This window comes from Phyllobates terribilis, unplaced genomic scaffold, assembly GCF_046119375.1.
Source record: "Phyllobates terribilis strain yellow unplaced genomic scaffold, ASM4611937v1 Scaffold_5__5_contigs__length_657084704, whole genome shotgun sequence".
In the NCBI taxonomy this organism is placed as follows: domain Eukaryota; kingdom Metazoa; phylum Chordata; class Amphibia; order Anura; family Dendrobatidae; genus Phyllobates; species Phyllobates terribilis.
In genome coordinates, this window is record NW_027362765.1 from 377,420,254 (window position 1) to 377,440,640 (window position 20,387).

Sequence of the window (20,387 nt, forward strand, 5' to 3'; positions counted from 1 at the left end):
AGAGACGGCTTCCTCCTTTAAATAAAACCTGTCTATCCTGGACCTACAGTTACCTCTATGATAGGTGAACCCCTCGTGGCCTGGGGTGTGCCGGATGTGGACATCCACCAGGCGAGCCTCACTAGCTATACTATTAAGGGCGACGCTATCATAAGTCAGCTTGTCTCTGGAACCTCCTCTATCCCGGGGCCTCGTGACAGTGTTGAAGTCCCCTCCAAAGACGACCTGCCGACTCGTAAAAAGGTAGGGCTTGATCCTCGTAAAGAGACACTTCCGATCCCACTTAGATTGGGGACCATAAATGTTAATGAGCCGAAGCTCCTGTCCCTTCATGAGGACATCTAATATCAGGCACCTCCCCATTTCTAACTCAATAACCCGTCGGCATTCTACTGATGCGGTAAAAAGGACCGCCACTCCGCTATACGGCTCGGCCGCAAGAGACCAATAGGAGGGCCCGAGTCTCCACTCCCTCTTAGCTATAAACACCTCTGCCATATTTGGCAGCCTGGTCTCTTGCAAAAAGAAAATGTCAGCTTCAACCCGGCTGAGAAAATCAAAGGCCGCAAATCTAGCCATATTTGACTTAATGCTGGCGACATTAATGGAAGCCAGCGTCAACGGAGTGGGTACCGCCATCATTGGTGATTGAGTTAGATGGCTTTCTTCTTCCCACTCCCCTTACCCTCTGCCTCAGAGGAGGAATCCTTCCCCCTCTTTAATGACACAGAGGTGTCCATTCCCACATTTTTCCTTCTTTTCTCGTCCTCGTCTCCGGACTCTGGGCCAGTCCCTCCCCCCAAGGACCCTGCATCCCCAGGAGAAGGAGACTCGGCACCCCCTGTAAGCTCCGCTGAAGCCGGAACCTCACCCTCGGCCTCCTCCTCAGAGGAAGAGATGTTATCAAGGGCTTGGAACCGGTTAGAAAGACCAACCAGAGGGGAGTCAGTTTTACCTTCCTTAGGTACCTTGGTCAGAGCGGGAGAAGATGTTTTATTTCCCTTCTTTTTCTTCTTTTTGGTGCCGAGCTTACGCTTGTTCTCTAGCCACCGCTTATTATCCTCATCCATACTTTCATAATGGGAGGATTCTGAGGCAGAGGCGGTTTCCTCCCTGTGGATCCTCCTGACCTCCTCATCCAACTCATCATCCCTCGGGGCCTCAGCAGCAAGACTGGCATCCAGGACAGGGGCTGCCCCGGTAGTCTGGGGCTCGCCCCGCTCCCTCTCCTGTCTGCGCTTGTCTAGACGCCTCAGCTGGGCAGGCGTCTTTTTATTGCTTTTCTTCCCTGGCCCCTCGGCTCCCCCACCCCTGCTAGTCCCCTCCCCAGCAGAATCGGCCTCACGGCTTACTCCCACCGGGGTCTCGACTGCATTAGCGAAGGAGCGAGGACAACGGCTGAATGGGTGACCTAACTCACCACACAGGTGGCACCTAATCTCCACACAAGAGGCGGCAAGACGGCCGACACCCCCACACAACGCACATTTCTGCACGGTGCAGTTTGCACTGAAGTGTGTGGGGTCACCGCACCTGTGACAGAGCTTCGGTTGCCCCTGGTAGAAGACCAGGATACGATCCCTACCCAGGAAGGCAGACGATGGAATGTGGGCAACCGTACCACCTGAACGCTTAAGTTTTACCATAAACGTCCAGGCCCCTGACCAGATACCAAACTCGTCGCGGTTTTTCTTTGGCATCTCCACCACCTCTCCATACCGACCAAGCCACGTCATGATGTCATAGCAAGAAAGCGACTCGTTACGAGTCATCACGGTCACTTTCTTGATCTGGTTTTGGCGAGACACTGCCTGAACGGCAAAGTCTCGCCAGCCGGGCTCATTTTTTGCCAGCTCATAATTCGCCCAGAAGAGCTCAAGCCCCTCCGGCCGAACAAAGCTGATATCAAACTCAGGCGTGGAATAGGGATGTATCAAGGCGTAGATGTCAATCGCCTTGAAGCCCATCCTCAGCAGGAGCTCCACAACTTTAGACCTTGGAGGACATGCATCACTGCCCCTCCACCGAAGACGGACCACATTCCTACGCACACTGCCTGGCCCGGCTGTTGGGAGAGACCACACTGTATCCCCCCCTTTTTGCTCTCGGAAGGCCCCGAGGCCATGCCTCTCTATCCAAAAGGATAGATCAACCTCTCGACCCTCTACCATTAGTGATCTCTCCCCCTTCTTTAGAGCCTCCAGAAGGCACCGTTGCAACATGCCGTCCCCAAAGCCCGGAGACAAGGAGGATGCCCTATTTGCCCCGGAGGTGACACTGGCATAACTCTGAACAGGTGTTGCCACCCCCGGGGGGGCAACCGGACCAGTGACCACATCAGCCCGAACAGCAACACCATTACCCACCTCCATCTCACCCTCCACCAAACCACCAACCACACCACTAGACAATGAATTAGCCTCATTCACCCCCACCACCACATTCATTCCTGCTGGACCAGTAACAATGGCGGATGACATTTTGACCTCTGCATCAGGCACAAGGGGCTCAGTCACCTCCATAGAACTGGAGGCGACCTCACCCCCGGTCTTATGTGTGCCCTCCACATCATTGGTCGGTAATTTCCGCTGTTTGGCATTCGGAATAATGTGCCGCTGATCTTTAGATGCTGTTAGGCGCCGCTGATCTTTAGCATCAGGATCTTCCGGACCAGCGACGCCAACACAAAATAGCACTTTCGTGGGAGGACCGGAACGCTCAGCCCCGACAGCCCCCTCACACTGCCGTCGCTTCTCAACTAAGTGATCAGCAGCAACAGCATTCAGAGGTGCCGAGGCTACCGGAGCTGCCCCCGACACTGGGCTGCTCCCCCCTCCCACTGAGGAGTGCACCACAGCATCGTGGCCTGATGGAACGCCCGCCGCCGGGCCGCCCTCACTGTCCAGCCTCTCGGCTGATGCACCTCCTGCTGCGTCCCCGCTACTACAAGCAGAGACGGAGCTCTGCGCCTCACTACCGCGCTCTGTAATCTCCCCTTGCCTTTGCACCGGATCCACAGCAGAACCCGGGCTGGGCTGGGCAACGGGGCTTATACAGCGAGCTGAGCCTGCCGCCGACTCAGGGGGTACAGGGAGGGGGGCATATACGTATCTTACCGCCTCCTGCAGCTTTGGCTTGGTCTTCTTTGCCTTTTTGTGGCCCCCAGGTGCCTCTTCTGGTAGATCGTCACCAAGATGGAAGTTTTGGAGGCACACTGGGGACTCCAGGAGCTTAATCTCCGCCATTAGCGCCCCTCCCTGGCCGCTGCTGTCACTGTCCTCCCCAGAGCCAGCAGAACTGCGACCGGATGTCACTGTCGCCTGTCCTGCAGGGAGCTCGCTGCACGTGGCCTGCGGGTGACTTTGCAGGCTGCCAGGTGGGGCTTCCTGCTGGTCATCATCACTCTCATCATCCACCTGGCTCTCAGGCTGCAACCCCATCTGCCTTTGCTCTCTGGTATCAGCCATTTCTCTAAAGCGGTCTTCATTTATTAGTTTTTCTTTGAAATGACCACTCTGCTCCCTGATGTCAGCTTTCCTCAGTTCCAGCAGGTGAATCTCGCTGGTCAGTCGCTTTACCTCGGCCTGGAGTTTAGCCTTGCTCTGTTTGGAGGCCCCCGCAGCTTTGGCGCTTGTGCAGCGCAGCTCCTCCCGGAGCCTCCTGATGAGCTTACTGGCATCTTCATACTCACGGAGGCGGATCATGACCCGGGAGGCATAGGTGGACACAGACTCCCGGGGTCCCTGCAGCGCCCAACCCCCCTCAGGGAGGTCGGCCTCACCTCCGTGAGCACTCCGCTTTCCTCCGGAAGGAGCACCATCATGCACGCCGCTGTCAGGCTTTACCTCCATGCTGGAAGCCTTGCGGCTTCTAGGGGTCTCCACAATCCCGGGAGGAGTAGGAGCCACATTGCTGCGACTCCTGGTGCAGCGTCTCACCCCCGAGTCCTCTGATGTGCAGGCCGGTTGCTGGTTTCTTCTGCCCCCCGCCGGCCTGGTTCGGGAAGCAGAAGCCTGGGACTTGGCTCCTTCACTCATCCCAGAAACCAGCTCTCCCTCCGGGCAAGAGAGAGAGCAGGTCCCCAGGTGGAGAGGTGTTGGTTCTCAGAGATCAGGAGCTCACAGCAGGATCTGCAGCCACCACACCCGTAATCAGCACACTGACTAGCAGCTGATCAGAGCTGCACCCAGTATGCTGCTGGTGGAGTCACTGTGTACATGCATTACATTACTGATCCTGTACTGATCCTGAGTTACATCCTGTATTATACTCCAGAGCTGCACTCACTATTCTGCTGGTGCAGTCACTGTGTACATACATTACATTACTGATCCTGTACTGATCCTGAGTTACATCCTGTATTATACTCCAGAGCTGCACTTACTATTCTGCTGGTGCAGTCACTGTGTACATATATTACATTACTGATCCTGAGTTACATCCTGTATTATACTCCAGAGCTGCACTCACTATTCTGCTGGTACAGTCACTCTGTACATACATTACATTGCTGATCCTGCACTGATCCTGAGTTACATCCTGTATTATACTTCAGAGCTGCACTCACTATTCTGCTGGTGCAGTCACTGTGTACATACATTACATTACTGATCCTGTACTGATCCTGAGTTACATCCTGTATTATGCTCCAGAGCTGCACTCACTATTCTGCTGGTGCACTCACTGTGTACATACATTACATTACTGATCCTGTACTGATCCTGAGTTACATCCTGCATTATACTTCAGAGCTGCACTTACTATTCTGCTGGTGCAGTCACTGTGTACATACATTACATTACTGATCCTGCACTGATCCTGAGTTACATCCTGTATTATACTTCAGAGCTGCACTTACTATTCTGCTGGTGCAGTCACTGTGTACATACATTACATTACTGATCCTGCACTGATCCTGAGTTACATCCTGTATTATACTTCAGAGCTGCACTCACTATTCTGCTGGTGCAGTCACTGTGTACATACATTACATTACTGATCCTGTACTGATCCTGAGTTACATCCTGTATTATACACCAGAGCTGCACTCACTATTCTGCTGATGCAGTCACTGTGTACATACATTACATTACTGATCCTGTACTGATCCTGAGTTACATCCTGTATTATACTCCAGAGCTGCACTCACTATTCTGCTGATGCAGTCACTGTGTACATACATTACATTACTGATCCTGTACTGATCCTGAGTTACAGCCTGTATTATACTCCAGAGCTGTACTCACTATTCTGCTGGTGCAGTCACTGTGTGCATACATTACATTACTGATCCTGAGTTACATCCTGTATTATACTCCGGAGCTGCACTCACTAGTCTGCTGGTGCAGTCACTGTGCACATACATTACATTACTGATCCTGAGTTACATCCTGTATTATACGCCAGAGCTGCACTCACTATTCTGCAGGTGCAGTCACTGTGTACATACATTACATTACTGATCCTGAGTTACATCCTGTATTATACTCCAGAGCTGTACTCACTATTCTGCTGGTGCAGTCACTGTGTACATACATTACATTACTGATCCTGTACTGATCCTGAGTTACATCCTGTATTATACTCCAGAGCTGCACTCACTATTCTGCTGGTGCAGTCACTGTGTACATACATTACATTACTGATCCTGAGTTACATCCTGTATTATACTCCAGAGCTGCACTCATTATTCTGCTGCTGCAGTCACTGTGTACATACATTACATTACTGATCCTGTACTGACCCTGAGTTACATCCTGTATTATACTCCAGAGCTGCACTCACTATTCTGCTGGTGCAGTCACTGTGTACATACATTACATTACTGATCCTGAGTTACATCCTGTATTATACTCCAGAGCTGCACTCACTATTCTGCAGTGCAGGATAACTTATTTATGTGTGGATGAATTATGCATGTCAGTCGGACTTAATCTTAGTGAATCATATCTCTGCTGACCCTGTAGTATATAAGAGTTTTCTACTTGGTCGCAGTAGTCTGCTCAGTGTTTTGGTTTCGGCCGTCTCCCTGGACTTTTGCTCACTTTACGAGTATTGCGGCGTTACCATTCGTCGCCTCCATAGAGCGGATATTCCTATTTTCCGTGATGTAGGTGTGACATGTAGATGAAGTCTGTACTTACACATTATATGAGCACATGCAGACCCTGTGTCAAGGCCAAGCAGCTGCCCAAGTGCTCACTTTTTTTTCGTGTCTTTGGGTGCGGCTTTTAATTCAGGAATACTGGACAAAAGACAAATAACGAGGGGAATCGAAGGGGAGCAGAGAAGGGGACAGAGGAGAGAACGAGAGACATTGGGACAGGCGCAGTGGAGCTGAGACCCAGAAGACAGAGCAGTAAGTGGGGGGCTTCACCTACTGAATTGTGACCTGGAGGGGATGAGAGGAGAGATACATGTGGAGGGGAAGGAGGCAGAAATAGACAGAGGGAGATGGGGAAGGATCAGCGAGACAGCCAGGACTGCATACATAACAATTCCCTAACATATCTCTGTCTTCAAAGGGGTCTCCAGACCCCTGTAACTAATGGTTGTTCACTGCATAACAAAAAGTTATACAATTTAGCTTGGGTCTCAACTCCTCATTATAGTCACTATCTCTGCTTGCTGACAGTAAATGGAATTTTTTATATTTACATCCAGAGGCGGAAAACCTGGACAGACTTCTCACAGCTGCAGTTTTATTGTTTTTTTTGTCCAGTCCAGACAGTTTCCAGACTGAAAAGTATGACACATTTTACCTGCTCTGATACATTGTAGCAAATTATCAGGGAAGAGATTGCTGCCACTGTTCTGTTTAGGACAGAGACTTGTCTTCCTTGAATACAATGTAACAAGTCTTTGACCAAAGCAGAACAAGGTGAAGAATGGTTTTCAGCATCTGAATGTACAAGTTCCTGTTCACTGACAGCAAGCACAGATATTGAATATGATGAGGAACTGGCTTTACCCTTAGATGTATATTTTCAGTTATTATATATGAAGTGACCTGTAAGGAAGTGATGCAAGAAATTGCACTTTCTCCACTTATGAGCCACTTCTTCCCCTCCTGCCTCCTAAACTTATCATTCACTATGAAACAGCTAAAACCAAGACAGGCACCCAGCTCACCCAGACATCGGATTACGGCTGCCAATTAAAGTCTGTAGAGAGTGCAGAGTTGAGTGAAAGCAAAAACACTCACATCTAGTGATGAGCGAGTATGTTCTGTTAACCCCTTCGGCTAGTATACTCGGGCGAGTACTGAGTATCTTCAGCGTGCTCGGTGATATGTTTAAATCACTCCCGTGTGCATGATTTGCAACTGTTTGACAGCTTTAATACATGTGAGGAATGTCTGTTTCTTAAGCATTCCTCACATGTATTAAAGCTGTCAAACAGTCGCAAATCATGCACACGGGAGTGATTCAAACATAAGATACTCGGTACTCACCGAAAGGGTTAACAGAACATACGCACTCATCACTACTTACATCCTGTACTGTTACTTTCTTGTAGGAGTTTTATCTCATCCCAGAGCTGGATTCACAGCTATATCGCTCAGTACTGCTGTATAGTTTCCTTCATGCTGCTGCCCCATGACCATGAGCTAAAGAGGAAGATGTAAATGTGGAAGATGTGTATGTTCCTGGGCAAGTGTCCATATAATAATGTCAGTTACTCTACAGCAGTGGTGACCATAATGCACCTATAATAATAACAGCCATAGTCCTACAGTGTCAGTCACAAAATCCCTATGTCAGCTTCAGCCCCCAAGTGTCAATCCCACTGCCTCCAGGGCAAGCAAGAGAGCCCTCTTGTTGTTGTCAGGGTGTTACTTGTTGCTCCTGTAGTTTTTGGGATGCTGTTTGTTGATCTTGTAGTTGTTGGGGTGTTACATGTTGCTCTTGTAGTTGTTAGGGTGTTACTTGTTGCTCCTGAAGTTGTCGGGGGGTTACCTGTTGCCCTTGTAGCTGTCGGGTTGTTACTTGTTGCTCCTGTAGTTGTTGTGGTGTTACTTGTTGCTGTTGTAGTTGTTGGGGTATTACTTGTTGTCCTTGTAGTTGTCGGGGTATTACTTGTTGTCCTTGTAGTTGTCGGGGTGTTACTTGTTGATGTAGTAGCTGTCAGGGTGTTACTTGTTGCTCTAGTAGTTGTCAGGGTGTTACTTGTTGCTCTTGTAGTTGTTGGGGTATTATTTATTCTTGCAGTTGTTTGGGTGTTACTTGTTGCTCTTGTAGTTGTTGGGGTGTTACTTTTTGCTCTTGTAGTTATTTGGGTGTTACTTGTCCTTGTAGTTGTCGGGATGTTACTTGTTGCTGTTGTAGTTATGGGGTGTTACTTGTTACTCTTTTAGTTGTTGAGGTGTTACTTGTTGCTCTAGTAGTTGTTGGGGTGTTACTTGTTGCTCTAGTAGTTGTTGAGGTGTTACTTGTTGCTCTAGTAGTTGTTGGGGTGTTACTTGTTGCTCTAGTAGTTGTTGGTGTTTTACTTATTACTCTCGTAGCGGTTGGGGTGTTACTTGTTGTTCTTGTAGTTGTCAGGGTGTTACTTGTTGCATTAGTAGTTGTTGGGGTGTCACTTCTTACTCTTGTAGTAGTCGGGGTGTAACCTGTTGCTGTTGTAGTTGTCAGAGTGTTACTTGTTACTTTTGTAGTTGTCGGGTTGTTACTTCTTGCTCTAGTAGTTGTTAGCGTGTTACTTGTTGCTCTTGCAGTTGTTTGGGTTTTACTTGTTATTTTTGTAGTTGTCGGGGTGTTACTTTTTGCTCTTTTAGTTGTCGGGGTGCTTCTTGTTGCCTTTCTAGTTGTCAGGGTTTTACTTGTTACTCTTGTAGTTGTTGGAAAGTGACTTGTTGCTGTTGTAGTTGTCGGGCAGTTACTTGTTGTCCTTGTAGTTGTTGTGGTGTTACTTGTTCTTGTAGTAATCGGGGTGTTACTTTTTGCTCTTGTAGTTGTCTGGGTGTTACTTGTTGCTCTTGTAGTTGTCTGGGTATTACTTGTTTCTCTTGTAGTTGTCGGGGTGTTACTTGTCCTTGTAGTAGTCGGTGTGTTATTTGTTGCTGTTGTAGTTGTGGGGGTGTTACCTGTTGCTGTTGTAGTTGTCGGGGTGTTACTTGTTGCTGTTGTAGTTATGGGGTGTTACTTGTTACTCTTTTAGTTGTCGAGGTGTTACTTGTTGCTCTTGTAGTTGTTGTGGTGTTACTTGTTACTCTTTTAGTTGTTGGGGTGCTACTTCTTACTCTTTTAGTAGTCGGGGTGTTACGTGTTGCTGTTGTTGGGGTATTAACTGTTGCTGTTGTAGTTGTCGCATTGTTACTCTTGTTGTCTGGTTGTTACTTGTTGCTCTAGTAGTTGGCGTTTTACTTATTACTCTTGTAGCTGTTGGGGTGTTACTTGTTGTTCTTGTAGTTGTCAGGGTGTTACTTGTTGCATTAGTAGTTGTTGGGGTGTTACTTCTTATTCTTGTAGTAGTCGGGGTGTTACCTGTTGCTGTTGTAGTTTTTGGAGTGTTACTTGTTACTCCTGTAGTTGTCGGGTTATTTGTTGCTCTAGTAGTTGTTAGCGTGTTACTTGTTCCTCTTGTAGTTGTTTGGGTTTTACTTGTTATTTTTGTAGTTGTCGGGGTGTTACTTTTTGCTCTTTTAGTTGTCGGGGTATTACTTGTTCTTGTAGTAATCGGGGTGTTACTTGTTGCTCTTGTAGTTGTTGGGGTGTTACTTGTTGCTCTTGTAGTTGTCGGGGTGTTATTTGTCCTTGTAGTAGTCGGGGTGTTATTTGTTGCTGTTGTAGTTATGAGGGTGTTATCTGTTGCTATTGTAGTAATCGGGGTGTTACTTGTTGCTCTTGTAGTTGTGGTGTTACTTGTTGCTCTTGTAGTTGTTGGGGTGTTACTTGTTGCTCTTGTAGTTGTCGGGGTGTTATTTGTCCTTGTAGCAGTCGGGGTGTTATTTGTTGCTGTTGTAGTTATGGGGGTGTTATCTGTTGCTCTTGTAGTTGTGGCGTTACTTGTTGCTCTTGTAGTTGTTGTGGTGTTACTTGTTGCTCTTGTAGTTGTCGGGGTGTTACTTGTCCTTCTAGTAGTCTGGGTGTTACTTGTCCTTGTAGTAGTCGGGGTGTTATTTGCTGCTGTTGTAGTTGTCGGGGTGTTACTTGTTGCTCTTGTAGTTATGGGGTGTTACTTGTTACTCTTTTAGTTGTTGAAGTGTTACTTGTTGTTCTAGTAGTTTTTGGGGTGTAACTTGTTGCTCTTGTAGTTGTCAGGGTGTTACTTGTTCTTGTAGTAATCGGGGTGTTACTTGTTCCTCTTGTAGTTGTCCGGGTGTTACTTGTCCTTGTAGTAGTCTGGGTGTTACTTGTCCTTGTAGTTGTCCGGGTGTTACTTGTCCTTGCAGTAGTCTGGGTGTTACTTGTCCTTGTAGTAGTGAGGGTGTTATTTGCTGCTGTTGTAGTTATGGGGGTGTTATCTGTTGCTGTTGTAGCTGTCGGGGTGTTACATGTTGCTCTTGTAGTTATGGGGTGTTACTTGTTACTCTTTTAGTTGTCGAGGTGTTACTTGTTGCTCTAGTAGTTTTTGGGGTGTAACTAGTTGCTCTTGTAGTTGTCAGGGTGTTACTTGTTGCTCTTGTAGTTGTTGTGGTGTTACCTGTTACTCTTTTAGTTGTTGGGGTGTTACTTCTTACTCTTTTAGTAGTCGGGGTGTTACGTGTTGCTGTTGTTGGGGTGTTAACTGTTGCTGTTGTAGTTGTCGCATTGTTAATCTTGTAGTTGTCGGGTTGTTACTTGTTGCTCTAGTAGTTGTTGGCGTTTTACTTACTCTTGTAGCTGTTGGGGTGTTACTTGTTGTTCTTGTAGTTGTCAGGGTGTTACTTGTGGCATTAGTAGTTGTTGGGGTGTGACTTCTTACTTTTGTAGTAGTCGGGGTGTTACCTGTTGCTGTTGTAGTAGTCGGGGTGTTACCTGTTGCTGTTGTAGTTGTCTGGTGTTACTTGTTACTCTTGTAGTTGTTGGGGTTTTACTTGTTGCTATAGTAGTTGTTAGCGTGTTACTTGTTGCTCTTGTTGTTGTTTGGGTTTTACTTATAATTTTTGTAGTTGCCAGGGTGTTACTTTTTGCTCTTGTAGTTATCAGGGTGTTTCTTGTTGCCTTTGTTGTCGGAGTGTTACTTGTTGCTGTTGTAGTTGTCGGGAAGTTTCTTGTTGCTGTTGTAGTTGTTGGGGAGTTACTTATTGTCCTTGTAGTTGTTGCGGTGTTAATTGTTCTTGTAGTAATCGGGGTGTTACTTGTTGCTCTTGTAGTTGTTGTGGTGTTACTTGTTCTTGTAGTAATCGGGGTGCTACTTGTTGCTCTTGTAGTTGTTGTGGTGTTACTTGTTCTTGTAGTAATTGGGGTGTTACTTGTTCCTCTTGTAGTTGTTGTGGTGTTACTTGTCCTTGTAGTAGTCTGGGTGTTAGTTGTCCTTGTAGTTGTCCGGGTGTTACTTGTCCTTGTAGTAGTCTGGATGTTACTTGTCCTTGTAGTAGTCAGGGTGTTATTTGCTGCTGTTGTAGTTATGGGGGTGTTATCTGTTGCTGTTGTAGTTGTCGGGGTGTTACATGTTGCTCTTGTAGTTATGGGGTGTTACTTGTTACTCTTTTAGTTGTCGAGGTGTTACTTGTTGCTCTAGTAGTTGTTGGGGTGTTACTTTTTACTCTTGCAGTAGTCGGGGTGTTACCTGTTACTCTTGTAGTTGTCGTGTTGTTACTTATTGCTCTTGTAGTTGTCTGGTGTTACTTGTTGCCCTTGTAGTTGTCGGGATGTTACTTGCTGCTCTTGTAGTTGTCGGGGTGTTACTTGTTTCTCATGTAGTTGTCGGAGTGGTTTTTGTTGCCCTTGAAGTTGTCTGGGTGTTACTTGTTGCTCTTGTAATTGTCAGGAAGTTACTTGTTGCTGTTGTAGTTGTCGGGGTGTTATTTATTGTCCTTGTAGTTGTCAGGGTGTTAGTTGTTGCTCTTGTACTTGTTGGGGTGTTACATGTTGCTCTAGTAGTTGTCTGGGTGTTACTTGTTGCTCTTGTAGTTGTCGGGGTGTTACTTATTGCTGTTGTTGTTGGGATGTTACTTGTTATTCTTGTTGTCGGGGTGTTACTTGTTGCTCTAGTAGTTGTCGGAGTGTTACTTGTTGCTCTAGTAGTTATCGGGGTGTAACTTGTTGCTCTTGTAATTGTCAGGAAGTTACTTGTTGCTGTTGTAGTTGTCGGGGTGTTATTTATTGTCCTTGTAGTTGTTTGGATGTTACTTGTTGTTCTTGTAGTTGTCTGGGTGTTACTTTTTGCTCTAGTAGTTGTCGGGGTGTTACTTCTTTCTCTTGTAGTTGTCGGGGTGTTACTTATTGTTGTTGTAGTTGTTGGGGTGTTACTTGTTATTCTTGTTGGGGTGTTACTTGTTGCTCTAGTATTTGTCGGGGTGTTACTTGTTGCTGTTGTAGTTGTCGGGGTGTTACTTGTCCTTGTAGTAGTCGCGGTGTTACTTGTTGTAGTTGTTGGGGTGTTACTTGTTGTCCTTGTAGTTGTCAGGGTGTTACTTGTTGTCCTTGTAGTTGTCAGGGTGTTACTTGTTGCTCTAGTACTTGTTGGTGAGTTACTTGTTGCTGTTGTAGTTGTTGGGGTTTTACTTATTACTCTTGTAGCTGCTGGGGTGTTACTTGTTGTTCTTGTAGTTGTCAGGGTGTTACTTGTTGCTCCAGTAGTTGTTGGGGTGTTACTTCTTACTCTTGTAGTAGTCGGGGTGTTACCTGTTACTCTTGTAGTTGTCGTGTTGTTACTTATTGCTCTTGTAGTTGTCTGGTGTTACTTGTTGCTCTTGTAGTTGTCGAAATGTTACTTTTTGCTCTTGTAGTTGTTGGGGTTTTACTTGTTGCTGTTGTAGTAGTCTGAGTGTTACTTGTTGCTCTTGTAGTTGTTGGGGTGTTACTTGTTGCTCTTGCAGTTGTTCGGCTGTTACTTGTTGCTCTTGTAGTTGTCGGAGTGTTACTGGTTGCTTCTGTAGTAGTTGGGGTGTTACTTGTCGCTCCTTTAGTTGTCGGGGTGTTACTTGTTGCTCCTGTAGTTGTCAGGGTGTTACTTATTGTTCTTGTAGTTGTATGGGTGTTACTTGTGCTCTTGTAGTTGTCAGGGTGTTACTTGTTGCTCTTGTATTTGTCGGGGTGTTACTTGTTGCTCTTGCAGTTGTTGGGGTGTTACTTGTTGCTTTTGTAGTTGTTGGGGTGTTATTTGTTGCTCTTGAAGTTGTTGGGGTGTTACTTGTTGCTCTTGTACTTGTTGGGGTGTTACTTGTTGCTTTTGTAGTTGTTGGGGTGTTATTTGTTGCTCTTGAAATTGTTGGGGTGTTACTTGTTGCTCTTGTAGTTGTCGGGGTGTTACTTGTTGCTGTTGTAGTTGTCGGCGTGTTATGTGTTGCTCTTGTAGTTGAGGTGTTACTTGTTGCTTTTGTAGTTGTTGGGGTGTTACTTGTTGCTTTTGTAGTTGTCTCGGTGTTACTTGTTGCTCTTGTAATTGTCTGGATGTTAGTTGTTGCTCTTGTATTTGTCGGGGTGTTACTTGTTGCTCTTCTAGTTGTCTGAAGGGTTGCTTCTGTAGTTGTTGGTGTGTTACTTGTTGCTGTTATAGTTGTCTGGGTGTTACTTGTTGCTCTTGTAGTTGTCTGGATGTTAGCTGTTGCTCTTGTATTTGTCGGGGTGTTACCTGTTGCTCTTGTAGATGCCGGGGTGTTATTTGTTGCTCTTGAAATTGTCGGGGTGTTACTTGTTGCTTTTGTAGTAGTTGGGGTGATACATGTTGCTCTTGTAGTTGTTGAGGTGTTATTTGTTGCTCTTGTAGTTGTCGATGTGTTACTTGTTGCTGTTGTAGTTGTCTGGGGGTTACTTGTTGCTCTTCTAGTTGTCTGGATGTTAGTTGTTGCTCTTGTATTTGGTGGGGTGTTACTTGTTGCTCTTGTAGTTGTCGGGGTGCTACTTGTTGCTCTTCTAGTTGTCGGAGTGTTGATGGTTGCTTCTGTAATTATCGGGGTCTTACTTGTTGCTCTTGTCGTTGTTGGGGTGTTACTTGTTGCTTTTGTAGTTGTTGGGGTGTTATTTGTTGCTCTTGAAGTTGTTGTGGTGTTACTTGTTGCTCTTGTAGTTGTCGAGGTGTTTCTTGTTGCTCTTCTAGTTGTCGGAGTGTTGCTGGTTGCTTCTGTAGTTGTTGGGGTCTTACCTGTTGCTCCTGTAGTTGTCGGAGTGTTACTTGTTGCTCCTGTAGTTGTCGGGGTGTTACTTGTTGCTCTGTAGTTGTCTGGATGTTACTTGTTTCTCTTGTAGCTGTCAGGGTGTTACTTTTTGCTCTTGTAGTTGTTGGGGTGTTACTTTTTGCTCTTGTAGTTGTCTGGATGTTACTTGTTGCTCTTTTAGTTGTCGGGGTGTTACTTGTTGCTCTTGTAGTTGTCTGGATGTTACTTTTTGCTCTTTTAGTTGTTGGGGTGTTACTTGTTGCTCTGGTGGTTGCCGGGGTGTTACTTATTGCCCTTGCGTTTGTTGGGATGTTACTTTTTGCTTATGTAGTTTGTGTACATTCTACAGGATCTTTGATAGAAAGAACTGATGTAGGGTCAGTAACTACAGTGCAAGTTGTGATGCTTTGGGGGTTGCTCTTTCTAAAATGTGTGAATTTTGGGGGCGCATCTGCTGCTATCTTTAATCATTTATTTTGTGGTGTTAAACCATATATAAACACTGCGGAGAAATCCTGAGCTTTCACTTTCTGGCCCTCGGGCGATCTGGAGGAAGCTGTCGTGCTCTGTAAGACTTTGCGACCTGTTTGCACATTCCGGACAGATTGGTTTTGGTCTGGTTCCACCTAACAGACCGGCTTTTCCTGAAAAGAACACGTTAGTAACAATGTATCATCCTCTATTCGGGTCCTCCACACTGACAGCTCCAGGGCCACATTCCTGGAGGGAAATATCCTGACCACATGCACTAAAAATGACACTAGAGTCCACCCTTCTGGGTCCTGGGTGCTGTATTGTGCCCATTGCATTTCTCTATGGGCTATCAGTAAAAGCAGCCCCAGAGCCCTGTACTCCACAGTTACTCCATTCACAGCCAGATCTGTATTTCAAATTCTGTATTGGTCTAAGTTCACATCTCCTAACAGATCCCTGCTTGTTTAGTGTCGGCACAGACCTGGCTCTGTTATAGAGAACCTGTCATGAGAATTAAGCTGCCCGGACCACTGGTGTAGTCAGGCATTTCATACTCTGATATGCTGCGGCGTTTCAGAGAAAATATACTTTAAAGATGGTCTATGCGTCTTGGATGACCAGTCCCAGGCAGGTTCCCAGCAGCTTCTCTCTAACCAATTCCCCTAGACTAAAAGGTCTCTCCATATACACACCCATAGGAAGAGATCTGTCAGTCAAGGGGAATGAGATGGAGAGAAGCCACCGGCATCCTGCCCCAGACTAGTCATCCAAGATGCATAGTCCCTTTTCAAAGCATGTTTTGACTGAAATGCTGCAGCATTTCTATAGTATAACATACCTGGGACACTTTGGAGAAATGGTCGCACCACTGGTTTCTTGATTTATCCATTCTGTACTGCAAGGGAAATTAGACGTCACATACCAAGAATAAAGGGTCAAACAGCACAACATTGGGCTACGAGCCAGACACCCGGCTACAGGTGTCCATTGAACACATGCCACTTATCTCAAAGGTCATCATGGTGGAGAGCAAGACAGCAATGGAGGCTGGAATGGAGCAAGTGTGCACTATGTATATAAAGGTGTAATGTGCATATGTGTGCACTATGTTTACACATGTATAATGTTTAAATGTGTACACTATGTATATGCATGTGTAATGTGTATATGTGTGCACTATGTACAGTGAGTACGGAAAGTATTCAGACACCTTTAAATTTTTCACTCTTTGTTTTAATTGCAGCCATTTAGTAAATTCAAAAAAGTTCATTTTTTTCTCAGTAAAGTCCACTCTGCACCCCATCTGGACTGAAAAAAACAGAAATGTAGAAATTTTTGCAAATTTATTAAAAAAGAAAAACTGAAATATCACATGGGCATAAGTGTAATGCACACGCCCGGGCTGAGCGGCGTGTGCGTGTGATTCCACTGGACCGTGCCGGAGAGTGAATGCCTGGAGGGGCGTAACTAGGTATTCACCCGATCCGACCAGGGTCGCACGACGGCATACGACGCCAGTGCATCAAGGAGGAACCGAGCAGAGGGACCAGGTGCTACTCCAGGACAGACCCCGGACACGGCTGTTGACCCACACAGGGGAATACAGGAACAGACTGGTTAGGCTGGCACACAGACTGGTGGGTATAGGCAGGCACGACTGGTATGCAGGCAGGCGGGTATGCAGGCAGGGGAGTACAGGCAAGCACGGCTAGAGTGCAGACAGGAAGGCACTAGCAGGTAGGAACACAGGCGGGATAGGACCCAGTACACACTGGGACTCTGGAACAGAACCACAGATGTGGCGGACAAACACAGCAGAGTGAGGCCGCCCAGAGAGGTGAGCGAGAGCAGGGCAGGACGAGACCGCCTGGAGCGGTGAGCAAGAGCAGGGCAGGACGAGACCGCCCGGAGCGGTGAGCAAGAGCAGGGCAGGACGAGACCGCCCGGAGCGGTGAGCAAGAGCAGAGCAGGACGAGACAGCCCGGAGCGGTGAGCAAGAGCAGAGCAGGACGAGACCGCCCGGAGCAGTGAGCAAGAGCAGAGCAGGACGAGACCGCCCGGAGCGGTGAGCAAGAGCAGAGCAGGACGAGACCGCCCGGAGCGGTGAGCAAGAGCAGAGCAGGACGAGACCGTCCGGAGCGGTGAGCAAGAGCAGAGCAGGACGAGACCGCCCGGAGCGGTGAGCAAGAGCAGAGCAGGACGAGACCGCCTGGAGCGGTGAGCAAGAGCAGAGCAGGACGAGATCGCCTGGAGCGGTGAGCAAGAGCAGAGCAGGACGAGACCGCCTGGAGCGGTGAGCAAGAGCAGAGCAGGACGAGACCGCCTGGAGCGGTGAGCAAGAGCAGAGCAGGACGAGACCGCCTGGAGTGGTGAGCAAGAGCAGAGCAGGACGAGACCGCCTGGAGCGGTGAGCAAGAGCAGAGCAGGGCGAGACCGCCTGGAGCGGTGAGCAAGAGCAGAGCAGGACGAGACCGCCTGGAGCGGTGAGCAAGGGCAGAGCAGGGCTGCCGGAGCAGCGAGCAAAAGGGTCAGAGCGGAGCAAGGCTGCCGGAGCAGCGAGCAAAAGGGTCAGAGCGGAGCAAGGCTGCCGGAGCAGCGAGCAAAAGGGTCAGAGCAGGCTAGAACCGCCGGAGCGGTGAGCAAGGCAGAGCAGGGGGGACAGGGCTCTGTTCACACGGAACAGACAGGAAGGGAAAGGCAGAGCCAGATACCCACAGGGTACTTGCAGTGAAGTAGCGAGTGGACCACAAACTCACAAACGGGAGTACAGAGACAACAAGCAGGAGTTAGGTACGAGTTCAGACTCTGCAGAAAAAGGAAAGGAACGGACAGAGAAAAAACAGGTAAAAGATAGGAGAGAGTTCAGACTGGAACTGAGTGTACGGAGGAGACCGACACTGCAGCGGGATACAGGAGCGGGTCTGGGAATACGGCCCCCAGAGAGGCGGAACGAACAGGCAAGGAGCGTGTTCAGACAGGACAGACAAGATACAGGAGCGGGTCTAGGTAATCGGCCCCTAGAAGGCGGGAGAAACAGGCTAGGAGCGTGTTCAGACAGGCCTGGAAATACAGCCTCCAGGATAGGCAGACAAGAGAACACAGAACAGGACCTAGCACCTTCAGAGTGCAAGCACACACTGAATGAAACACAATGCTCAGGCAGGAATTGATTGGGGCAGCTGGGTTAAATACCAGGTGACAGACAGCAATAGGCTGAGGACGCACAAGGGGTGTGACCCACAGCAGGTACAAAAAGCAGGAAGTGATCGGGCGCCGCCCTTAAGCAGCAGAAACAGACACAAACAGACAGCATGGAGGGAAGCCAGAGAGACATTCTGGACTGGAGATCAAGTGCGCGCTCTTGCACAGTGGGAGATGGACCACTATGCAAGGATGCCGCCAGGTATGTTACAGTACCCCCCCCTTACGCCCCCTCTTCTTCAGGCCTGCCAGAATCTTCCGCAGGGAATTCGAGGGCCAATCCTTCACTTCAAGGAGATCACCTCCACTGTCCACAGGAAAAACTGGTCTCATCTGGTTAGCTAGGATGCTACCTCCTATCCAGCCATCCTCAGCAACAGACGAAACGGGTGGAGTACCAGGAACAGCACACAAGGAAGTCTCTCTCCACATATTTTCAGGTGGCACCCCAGAGGGTACAGGAGACAACTGGAAGTCCTCCACCGGGTTGGAGGGGAGCAGAGACTTGGGGGTAATCTCTGCTTCGAGGTACATCTTGTCAAACTCACAGGAAGAAATAGACGGGTTATCAGGTACAGGGTGAGAAAAAGTCACTGTCTCTTTGTTATCTGGTGGTACCCCGGAGTAGTCAGGAAACAACTGGAGGTCCTCTGCCGGGTCAGAAGAGTGCAGAGGCTCGGGGAAAACATCTGCTTCAGAGTACATTAGGTCGGACTCACTGGACGTAGCAGGCGAGGTATCGGGTGCCGAGTATAGGAAAGTCTCTGTCTATACACCACCAGGTGGCACCCCAAAGGGTTCTGGAGACAACTGGAGGTCCTCCAACTGGTCGGAGGGGTGTAGAGACTCATGAATAACCTGTGCTTCGGAGTACACTAGGTTAGACTCACTAGGCGAAGCGAGCAAGGTATCAGCTCCAGGATATAGGAAAGTCTCTGTCCATTCACCACCAGGTGGCACCCCGAAGGGTTCTGGAGACAACTGGAGGTCCTCCGCCTGGTCGGAGGGGTGTAGAGACTCGGGAGTAACCTCTGCTTCGGAGTACACTAGGTGGGACTCACTGTACGAAGCGAGCAAGGTATCAGGTACAGAGTATAGGAGAGTCTCTGTCCTTTCGCTACCAGGTAGCACCCCGAAGGGCTCAGGAGACAACTGGAGGTCCTCCGCCAGGTCGGAGGGGTGAAGAGACTCATGGGTAACCTCTGCTTCAGAGTACACTAGGTCGGACTCACTGGATGAAGCAGCCGAGGTATCAGGTACCGAGTATAGGAAAGTCTCTGTCCATTCGCTACCAGGTAGCACCCCGAAGGGTTCAGGAGACAACTGGAGATCCTCCGCCTGATCGGAGGGGTGTAGAGACTCAGGGGTAACCTCTGCTTCGGAGAACACTAGGTCGGACTCACTGGATGAAGCGGGCGAGGTATCAGGTGCAGGGTATAGGGAAGTCTCTCTCCAATTGTCCTCAAGTGGTATCCCGGGGGATTCAGGAGGCAACAGGGGGTCCTCCGGTGTGAATTCTGGGTGGGCAGCAGTCTCTTCGGACAGGAGAACTGGTGCACTACCTACGCACATTACCCGTTGGGGCTTCTCCGGGATACAGGGAGATGAAGCTTCAGTAGGGACTTCAAGGTTGGGGTCAGGAGGTCTCAGGGAGGACAGACCCTGGCGTGACGGCTTGTCTCTACGTCTAGCACGTCTGGACTGCCTCTTGAGGTTGTGAGAAGTATTCCGGAGAGCGTAGTCATCCTGTGTGGAGTCTGGATGGGCAGTAGTCTCTTCGGGCAGGAGGACTAGTGCGCTACCCACACACATTACCCGTCGGGGCTGCTCCGGGATATTGGGAAGCGAAGCTTCAGCAGGGGCTTCAGGGTTAGGGTCCTCGAAGACCATACGAAAGGCCACCAGGAAGGCCTGCAGGTCAAGGACGACAGGATCCCATGCTTCCCATAGGGGAGTGACCCATTTCAAGGCATCACCCGCTAGGTAGTCAATCATAAAGGCCACTTTAGCCCAATCGGAAGGAAAATAGAGAGGGTAGGCCTTGAAGTGTAGCATGCATTGCTCCACAAATGCACGACTTTGTTTTGGATCCCCAAAGTACCGTGGCGGATCCGCAGGAACGAGTGCAGAAAGATCCATCTGGACGGGTGCGTACTTCGCCTGGAACTCAGCTAAAGAAAAAAATTATTTTATTTATTTTTAATGCACGTATTCACTGGAAAACGTCTCAGAGAGCGAAGGCCGTGGGGCTCAACGGGAACCATGGCCTGAGCATGCTGTAATGCACACGCCCGGGCTGAGCGGCGTGTGCGTGTGATTCCACTGGACCGTGCCGGAGAGTGAATGCCTGGAGGGGCGTAACTAGGTATTCACCCGATCAGACCAGGGTCGCACGACGGCATACGACGCCAGTGCACCAAGGAGGAACCGAGCAGAGGAACCAGGTGCTACTCCAGGACAGACCCCGGAC

At 48.5% G+C, this 20,387-nt stretch overlaps 1 protein-coding gene across 1 annotated transcript in view; it reads left to right on the top strand.

Moving 5' to 3' along the window:
• The first annotated feature begins 6,130 nt into the window (after positions 1–6,130).
• MFAP5 (microfibril associated protein 5) overlaps positions 6,131–20,387 on the top strand; it is a 37,492-nt gene continuing 23,235 nt past the window's right edge. The window contains exon 1 of the mRNA XM_073684810.1: positions 6,131–6,358. The gene's annotated coding sequence lies outside the window, so the exon portion shown is untranslated. The remainder of the gene's footprint in view (positions 6,359–20,387) is intronic.